We start from the raw sequence: 10,673 nt of genomic DNA, 5'->3' as shown, positions 1-10,673 counted from the left end.
TGTGAGGAATCGTCTTCGATCCAGACAGAATAAATATATGAAAAATAGATGCAAGTGTTAAACAAAAAGCAGGCACATTTTCTTCTCACTGAACAAACTGCAAAAGGACGGCTTCTCATGGTCCTTTAAGACAATTTCTTATAGCTGAGTTTATGGAGTCTAAATGAGAAGTTTCTCAAAACAGTTCTTACCTTGCTATTCTCAGTCGTTGTTCAGCTGCAACTAGAGAAAGCCCGCACACAGCAACAAAGACCCAATGCAGCCAAAACTTTAAAGAAAAAATACTCAGGAAAAAAATCAGAAAGTTCCCAAAAGCAAAACTTAAATTTGTCCCTGGCCAGCAACTATTTACATAGCATTTACATTGTATTAGGTAGTATAAGTAATCTAGAGAGGATTTAAAGTGCAGTATATAGGAGGATTGTGTAAGTTACATGCAAATAGTATGTATGTCATTTTATGTAAGGGACTTGAGCATCTGTGGACTTTGGCATCCACAGGGGGTTCTGGAATCAGCCCCCCTTGGACACGGAGGGATGACTGTATGTGATTGTTATCCAGTGATGTCATTTGAGAAAGTTGGTTGCAGTATTCGTGCCTATGTGGCTTCTCTCACCAATATCCATCCACTACCAGTAAGAGCTTTGACTACACCCAGAGGGCTCAGGAGTGATCAGACACTCCATGCCAGGTTCTGCTGTCACACACACACCAGAACCAACAACCAAACTGCTGTTCCTTCTCTGATTGGATGTGACCCAGCAGATCACCTCAGAGACACACAGACTGCAGGGAAAAGCGTGAAGACATTTCTCACTGCCCCTGCATCTCCCCCACTACACACACACACACACACATACACACACACACACACACCAGGAATCTGCAGACAGCATATACAACACCCTCTCTCCTTACCCTCTCTTTGGCCAAAGATGCCTCCTTTCCAACTGAGTATGGGGAGGCAGAAATAAAATGTGTTTATTTTATTCATGTCTGCCTAAAAGCACATTTGTGTAGAAAATAAAGCTTGCTAAATGTTCAGCATCTAACCGGCAAATCAGTCACTGAAGATTTTGGAGACTTTTTAAAGCCTAAAATCGCATCATATGGATTTACTATAATATACATAACAATTTCTCTGTTGACTTTCTAGGGTCTTTTCACATTTTTGCTATTGTAGGCAACACTGTATTTGATATTCTTGATGTAAACCTTCCTCCTGAAGAACTGCCTGTGGATGAATTCCAACAAGCCAAGAAGGGTGTCAGCACCAAGTCCAGATGGTTTCAATGGTGGATTTTACCAAACAGTAAGTAAGAAATACTAACAATTCTACACAATCCCTTCCAGAACATAGAAAAGGAGGTAGTTTTTCCAAATTCATTGTATGAGGCCAGCGTGACCCTAATTCCAAAATCAAACAAAGATGTTTCAAGAAATGAAAACCAACAATCAATATCTCTCATGAACATGGAAGCAAAAATTCTCAACAAAATACAAACAAATTGGGCTTCCCTGGTGGCGCAGTGATTGACAGTCCGCCTGCCGATGCAGGGGACAGGGGTTCATGCCCCGGTCCGGGAAGATCCCACATACTGCGGAACGGCTGCACCCGTGAGCCATGGCCGCTGAGCCTGCGCATCCGGAGCCTGTGCTCCGCAACTGGAGAGGCCACAGCAGTGAGAGGCCCGCGTACCGCAAAAAATAAAAAAATAAAAGTGCTGAAAAAGTTTTAAAAGTTTAAAAAGTTTTTAAAAATCGTTAAAAATTAACCTAAAATATCAGCTGTATTTAAACACTTATATTTATTATTTGTAATTTGTATTTCCTTTTAATTTTGTTAGATAATTTTCAGCATCCCTATTCCCCACTTTAATTTTCCTCTACTTTCCATGGTTAGTCACTCTAGTGTGTTTTTTTGTACAATTGGCCCTCTGTACCACAAGTTCCATATCTGGGGATGTGGAGGGCTGATGGGACTTGAGCACCAGTGGATTTTGGTATCTTAGGAGTTTCTGGAATCAATCCCCCCAGATACTGAAAGATGGCTGTATGTCCTTTGTTGTATGTGTTCCTGCAAAACATGTACTGCTGCTTGTATGGATATATTAATTATTCACTCACTTGGCATTGATTGTAGATCTCGTTACAGTCCTGTCATTTAAGATCTAAACATCTTATTATGGCAGTAATTCTGTGGATTACGCCATGGTGCCTATGTTTTATTCTAATGTTTCTGCAGTTTGTTTCTTCATTTAAATCTTTGGTTCATCAAAAATTTATTTTAATATAAGTTTGAAATGTGGATGAACCTTTCGTTTTTTTCCAAATGGCTATCAGATTACTCCTAAATGTAATTCTTTCCTTATTAATTTGCAAAGACCTTTATCATACACTAAATTATCATATACTTGTGTCTGCTTTGGATTCTGTATTTTATTCCATTTATTCCACTGGATCTGTCTGACCAGATCCAATTTGCAAAGAGAATTTACACTATGCCAGACACAGTTCTAAACTCACTACCTGTGAACTCATTTATCATCCTTAAAACCTTATGAGCTAGTGCTCTTTTTATCCCTATTTCACAGATTTAGGAACTGAGGCAGGGAATTCCCTGGCAGTCCAGTGGTTAAGACTCCGTGCTTTGACTGCTGAGGGTGCTGGTTCAATCGCTGGTTGGGGAACTAAGATCCCACAAGTCGTGCAGTGCAGCAAAAAAAAAAAAAAAAGGAACTGAGGCAGAGTGAGTTTAGGTAACCTGCCCAAGGTGGCACAGCAGTTAGTGGCAAACCCAGGATTCAATCCCTGGTGAGAGAGTTCCAAAGCCTGTGCTGTTAACCTCTGGGCCATGTAGTATATACTTTAATATTTCAATGCCTTTTGTTTGGGAAATTACTTTAGTGCAATGTAGGCCTCTAGGTACACTACCAGCAAATTATCCCAAAGGTCTAGGAACAGAGAGGCTTACAGACCAAATTAACTCAGATCACATGGTTTAATAAATAAATGAAAAACACATAGTGAAAAGCGAAAGAGACAGAGTAGGTTAGCACTCTGAGGATAGAGTGCCAATGGACAGAAGGACACTGCCTGAGTCCTGCTAATGGTGTGGTTATGAGGACCCAGGAGGCCCCATGAGAAGGAAGGTGCCTGGGCCAAGGTCAACCACTTATCCCACGGGAGAGATGGCCAATAGCTAAATGGTCCTCCATTTAGTCTGCAGAACAGCCACGGGTTTTCTCTGTGTTTCTGCAGTCAAGGACCCTATGGACAGAATGAGTATCCCCAGTGGATGAGGGAATTAGACCTCATGAGTACTGCGGGCCTTGTATGATTCATACACACTTAGCGTACCGTGGACAGTCAGGCCTATGTCCACGGTACAGGGCTGGGACTAGAATGGGTAAACAAGGTGCGAAAGTTAAGGAGGCCCTCACTCTCAGCGTCATAAATATTTAGTCCATGCTTGGTCCTTCTATCCCTTTCTGTGTTTACACACATGTGATCTACCTATATCATCTAACAAGTTCCACAGGTGACTAATTTATCTATGCTTCACACATCTTACGAGTCTTATCCTTTCTATTTGTTTTCTATAGATTCGAATATTCTTACACAACACAGCACACTACATAGCTCAAGTCCATGACTTTGTTATTCTATTTAAGGAGGCTTCCTGTTTATTCATGTATTATTCCAGATAAATTTTAAAATCATTTCATCAAGTTCAAGTTATAATTAGATCCCACTTAAACACAAGGTATTTCAATAGTGTTCAATATCTCTCTTCTGGGGCCTGAAAAAATTAGAGAGTTTCCCTTTCCGGACGATGCCACACTTTAACTTTTATTTATTCACTAAGTTAAAAAACATTTAATGGGAACTTACTATATTCCAAAGCACTGTTCTGACCTACATATGTAACTTTGATAAGAAAAAAAGTTATTTTTTAAGAAAGGCAACAAGTTACCACAGGCAGTTGTAAACCATGCGGCGTAGCCTTCTGTCTTCGGAACATTGTTATGAAGAACAGTGGCTACTCGAGCTTTTTCTCAGGGAAATGGACTGGGACATAAAAGTGGCTATCAGACTGAGGAGGGCTTAGCTCCCATGCCTGGCGACCCTGCCGGCAGGCACCTGTGTGAGGTAACAGCTGCTCCGTCCCGGCGGACAGTGAGATCTCAGGCCCAGGAGTGTGGAGTCTGATACCTGGGACTCTCCACACTGATGGGACGGACGTCAGGCTTAGATGTAGGACCAAGGGGCCACCAAAGAATGGGTGACATTGGGAAAGACGGGGGTGGATCTGATTTGTCCACAGAGGAGCCACAAAACCTTAAAACAACTTGCATCCATTTGTAGAGGGAACAGATTCAGGGATCTCTGAGGTTGACATGGGTTCTGAGAGCCTGCGGGACGGGGGCAGGAGCGGGGGGCTTGTGCTAGGTGGGATGTCAGCTGCCATTCAGAAAGGGCTGGAAGCTCAGACAGGTGGGGGGGGCAGGCAGATGAGAGGGGGCACATCTCAGCCCCAGGAAGATTCTCCATGGGAGCCCATGGCCTCCTACTCTGCCAGGTCACCGCAGGGCTCTCCTGCCTCCGAGGTGCTATGGGGACGGGGTCAGGCGGGCTGCGGGGGCAGCACATGGCACCCAGGACCCAAGGCTCTGACCCCAGCCCCAGGAGCTACTCCTCAGTGGGGACAAGTGTTGCTAAGTGCTTTCCTGGCGGGAACTGTATTTTAAGCAAATCTGTGTCCCTGACGCAGCCTCTTGCCCCGCGCCTGACAAGTGCACGCAGCACTTCTTCAACAATCAGCAAGTACTAGTTTTAGTTGAAAACGCAAGTGTTAGTCTCTCCAAACACCAGTTTGTATGTGACGGAAAATACTCTATTCTCAATCAACTTCCCCATCCCAGGAAAATAAGTGCTGTTAATGAAGTAATTGTTAGGTCAGGGGGATTCTATATTAAAAAATCCTTGTGTTTTTTTTTCTTACAAAGACACATTTTATTTTACTTTATTTTATGCCAGGCTCTCAGTAGTTGTTTGTTGAGTGACTACATAATTTAGGGAACCACATGATGAAGTCCTCCGGAATCAAGGGAAACATCAGCCTCAGTGATGAAGATGAAGAAAATCCGGAGGGTCTGGAGCAGGGGTGCAGTTTGGGGACCAGTGAGCAGCAAGGGCCACCTTTAATGGCTCAAAACAAGCGGTCATTTAGAAAAATAAACTTGGATCTTTGTGAAATGACTCATCTTCCCTTAAGCTAAAGAAGCAGGCCTGCTTTAGTGGGATTGCGATGGCAACGGCATTCAGCTTTGCCGGAACTTCTTGTACCGGTACTTTGCCCTTGAGGATGTCGTCCATGCTAATTTCACTGCGGGAAGGTGAGAGTAATAAAAGCAGTTATCAGACCACGAAGCACTGAGGGCTTAGATGCTTCAGAAGACAGGTCTATGTACATACTTCTGACCTGTGGTGTAAGGAAATGAAGGATCTGGAGACTGAAGTTGACATGGTCAAATCCTCTGTGCATGTAAATCATGACCATAATAACATCTGTAACTCAGATGAGGCTAAGTTTTGGTTTATGGTAAGAGAATTGTCCAGGAAAACCCATCAAAGTGTACAGAGCTCTAAGAAAAAAGTGATGGTGAGATAGGCAGGACTAATTTATTTTTGCCCAGAGATATCTCTTCAATATTGTTGCATAAAAAGGGGAGCCTGAGGTCCTCGTCCCGGTCTGGTCGGCAGTAGAGCGTATGTGGTGATGCTGGGATTGTTCCAGCTCAGAACAGGTGGCTTGAGTTTCGTTAAAGACCAGAAACCCAGGTCAAGTCAGAAAAGAGGAGTGAAAACAATTTTTCTATTATGAAAGTATGAAATATTTAGAAGATCAGAGAGGCACTAACACACTAGCTGTGCCCGAAACCTCCCCCGGTGCTGCGGCCACGGTTCTGATGGAAGAGGTTGCAGGTCCTCTGACAGCCAACACGAGCTGCTCTCTGGCCACCTGTGAGACAAGGCAGGTCTTGAATACAGTGAGTCTTCAGCACTTTCCTGGTTGTGAGCTCTGCTCATAGCATCTTATTAAACACACTGTTCAAAAAGTATCTGAGGGGGCTTCCCTGGTGGCGCAGTGGTTGAGAATCTGCCTGCCAATGCAGGGGACACGGGTTTGTGCCCTGGTCTGGGAAGATCCCACATGTTGCGGAGCAACTGGGCCCGTGAGCCACAATTACTGAGCCTGCACTCCGCAGCAAGAGAGGCCACGATAGTGAGAGGCCCGCGCACCACGATGAAGTGTGGCCCCCGTTTGCCACAACTAGAGAAGGCCCTCGCACAGAAACGAAGACCCAACACAGCCATAAATAAATAAATTTAAATCATACGGGCTTCTAAGAAGACCTCCGCTTAAAAAAAAAAAAGTATCTGAGGGCTTATACACACAGAAAACTCTTTCATTCACATGTAGACCAGCAAAGCATCAAGGAATGGGGGAAAGAGTGGAGAGTCTGTGAAGAGAGGGCAGAGAGAACAGATCCTTGGATCCCAGGGGACTGTCAACCCCTCCAGGAGCCGTGAGAGCTGATGGGAAGCTCCATGGGAGGTGACAGCAGGGAGCCCCGGACTGGACAGACTGACCTTTTGCTGGAGCCGGCCTTTCCCTGAGGGCCCTGATACACGGCTGTTTCGAGCGGGCACCGTCTCGGCCTGTTGACGATGCAGTTCGGCACCTCCCCCATCAACCTGCTGTTCTGCTGCTGCTCTCTCATCTCCCCTGTCTCCCCGGAGTCCTCCTCAGCTCCCCGCTTACCGTCACCCACACTCACTTTGTGTCTCTCGGGGTCCCCGTCTTAGGCTCGCTGGCAGCTCCCCACGCCCCTTGCAGGCAGGCCCCGTGGTCCCCCTCCTGGCTGGAGAGGCAGCAATTGAACGGGACATCCAGCTTCAGGACGGCCCCGCCCCTCTACCAGACTTGGCTTCTGAAAAGCAGATCTTTTGAGGTCCTCCCCGCTCAGCACCCATCCATCCAATGCTCTCCATTGTCACAGAATAGAAGCCAAGTCCTTGGCCCACGAGACCTGTACAGGGAAACACTGCTGGGGGATGGGGCGCGGCGGGTGGACAGTGACCGTCTCCGAGCCTTCGGCCCCAGGGGTCTTGCTCTTCCCCCTGCCCCAGCAAGCTCCGGGGCCGTGGGGGGTTCCTGAGCCCGCTCGCAAGGACCCCCGCCCACCGTGCCCTGTTCTCCGGCCTCCCGCGTCCTGCTGGCACCTGCATGGCCCCAAACCGCAGCTGCCCTGACAGCGGGGACCGGGAGGCTGGGTCCGGGAAGTGCGGTTTTGCTGGCCAGCGGACTTGGAAACAGTGTTTATTCTGCAGTAAGTATAGCTTCACAGGAAGCTGTAACGTGGACGTTCGTGGGATCCCCAGTGCCCCACACTGGCTCCTGGCGCTCACGGCATCAGCAGCGTGAGATGCGCGGGCGCAACCCGGGCTCGTCCAGGTGCCACCAGTGTGTGCAGAGTTCCACGCGACTGTCTCCCATCCATGGCCCCTGTGGCCGCCAGCATGATCCCAGTGTAGAGCTGCTCCATCCCCACAGCCTCCTGCACCCCTGATGGCGGCTCCTCTCCTCCCCTTCCCTGTCTAATCCCGGCTTCCATCTCAGTAGCAGCATCATTTCTGGAATGCTCTATGAAGGGGTCGCACGTGCACAGCCCTGCGAGCTTGCCTTTGCACTCACCTGGCTTCCCTGGGGGTCCATCCGAGTTCTTAGTGTCTAGCCGACTTTGGGTGATGTGTCTTGCCCGTTCCTGCATGGGACTGGCCGCCAGCTACAGTATCACATGGGTGACGATAGCTTTTCTCCAGTTGTTCTCTATTTGTTCAATAAACATCGAGTTCCTGCTTGATGCCAGGAACACACCAAGGAGAGAGAGATGAATCAGGTGTATTTCTTTTTTTTTTTTTTTAATTTTATTTATTAATTTATTTATCTATGGCTGTGTTGGCTCTTCATTTCTGTGCGAGGGCTTTCTATAGTTGCGGCGAGCGGGGGCCACCGCTCATCGTGGTGTGCGGGCCTCTCACTATCGCGGCCTCTCCCGTTGCGGAGCACAGGCTCCGGACGCGCAGGCTCAGTAATTGTGGCTCACGGGGCCAGCCGTTCTGCGGCACGCGGGATCCTCCCAGACCAGGGCTCGAACCCGTGTCTCCTGCATTGGCAGGCGGATTCTCAACCACTGCGCCACCAGGGAAGCCCCAATCAGGTGTATTTCTGACTCTGACAAGCTTAAAGCCTGTGGAAGAATTTACAACCCATTAGACCCACAGGATGATTTATAGACAAAATGGAAAACAGTGATATTCCAGATTTTCTGTGGAAAGCCCAGAATAGTGTGAGGGGCTCAGGGCCATGATCCAGGTGAGGGATGAGGAAGGTAACCAGTGGACTGTCCAGGCGTGTTGTTTACATTTGTACTGTGTATACGGCTCTTTACCAACGCCTGAGAAAATGGTGATGTTGATAATGTGACGATGCTGTAATGGTGTGAAGTTGAGGAGTGAGAGCCGCATCCAAGCTGAGCGGAACTGCACCGGAAATGATCCGCAGGCCCCACGCGGCCAAGGCCTGGCGGCTGGAGGTTCCCCTGCCCTCTGCCAGCCTGGAGACAACGGGCAGCTGCTCCTCCTGTCCTGTGGGGATGAACTTCCCTGTTTGTGAGGACAGGAGGGCGTCACCTAGAAATCCCCCCTGGGCTTTGGACCACGGAGCTGGGTGACAAGACACCAGCCAGGAGACAGTGGAAGGACCAGAGGACATGGGGCATCACCTTGCTCACAGATAGTGAGGTTGGACACACCTGAGGCGGAGATGACCTTGGCTCCCGGGGACCCTGCCCTGGTCCCCTCTTCCCCTGCTCACCCACTACTTGCATCTAGGATTAGGTTTCCAGCTGCAAAGTCTTGTCCACTGGGTCTCCCACTCTACCCTGGCCTCAGTGGCCCTCTCCTCTCTCCTCCCAGGGGGAGGTAGTATTGGGGAGTGACGTGGGGATGCACACTTTGTCATGGCCCTGTGGCAGCCGACCCTGTCCCCCTGACATAGACAGCATTCACTCACACGGCGTCTGGCTGATCTTAATTCCCAGGAATGACAGGCCTTTCCAGTGCCGAAGAGGCGACAAACTTTGGGTGAGAAGAATATATATGGAAATGTTCAGACAAAGCAGAGGATGGACCACAGGATCTTTACTGTGGAGCTGATGAAGCTGAGACTTCTGGGATCCTGGGAGAAACCTCAGTGACTTGTTCTTGTGCTTCTGTGTTTCTGTAATGTTGGCAAAGGGAGATGCAATCCTGCCGTTTACCTGGAAGAGGCAGACGGGGAACAGCTGGTAATCAGCACAAACTGACTACCACGAGTCATGATTTAAATATTTTAAAGTCTGTCAGGAGATGTGCAAGTTGAGCGAGACACTTAACCTCCCTGCAGTTCACTGTGCTGTCTGTGGGATGAGAGTGCTTACTGCACTCTATTCCGAGCCCTTTCTGTGGATTCTCTCACTTGATTCACCAGTTATCCTATGAGAGAGGAACTTTTATTCTCTCCAATTTACAGGAGGAAACAGGCAGAATTTAAGCGATTTTGCTTTAAGCCGCAGTTGGTGGCAAAGCTGGGAATCAGAGGTCGGGGGAGTCTGACTCCAGAGCCCAGGCTCAAGGGGACGGCAGCACGTTTTCAGCAGGGCTGTCCTGCAATTCAATTCCAATAAATTAACACAACAAACATCTCCTGGGTGTAACCTCCTGGGTGTCTGTTCGTGCAAGGACCCCCCTGTGAAAACTAGGAGATAGTTTACAGGGAAGTGTTTTGGAGAAGTCCTACTGTTTTTAAAATAACTGAGCAGAGACAGGACTTCTAATTTCTCAAATCTATAAGGGATACAGACGTTTTTAACAGGTGACCGAAATCCTCCTCTGTTCAAACATCCATATACTGGAGTGGTTAATTTCCCCTCCCCCGTGACAGGGTCAGAGTAGAGGCAGCCCGAGGAGACCTGGAAGAGTTCAGACCCCTTGGAGGTGCGGTTGTAACTGAGGCACTGCGTCCCTGGCTCAAGCCCCCCACCACCCCCGAGCCCCAACCCCCGGCCGGGCACTCTGTAGGCCTGGTCCTCGATGCCACACCCCGAGCAGCCTTCCAGCCCGTCAAATCCAGCCATGTTGGGCTGCATCTGGTCACCTGTGCGCGTCCTGCGCCCACCAGGGCCCCTGGCAGTGGATTTCCTCAGGACCTGTCTGCTCTGCTTCTGCTGGTTTCGCTTATGGACCAGCTGAATGGTCGATGACAGAGATGAGCTCCAAGTTCACTGTGTTCTTGCCACAGGGCCCGAATTCAGGCTGCTGGGAAGCTGAGCTCTAATAAGTAACCAAAGGCGAAGCACGTGTGTGCAGAATCCCAGCGGCTCACAGAGCTCTCAAGGGTACAAACAGCATACCTGCTCTGGCCTTGGGTCAGAACTGGGTGCTGGAAGCATCCCGAGGACCGGGAGGCCATCCAGGCCCCAAGGCAGCACCACACCCACTCTCCTGCTACCTGGCAAGTTCAGGCTCAAACAGTCTCATCTTGCCGGCTTCAAGAACCTACTGAC

The sequence above is a fragment of the Globicephala melas genome, chromosome 8 (assembly GCF_963455315.2).
Source record: "Globicephala melas chromosome 8, mGloMel1.2, whole genome shotgun sequence".
Taxonomy (NCBI): Eukaryota; Metazoa; Chordata; class Mammalia; order Artiodactyla; family Delphinidae; genus Globicephala; species Globicephala melas.
Note: the sequence above shows the minus strand (reverse complement) of the source record.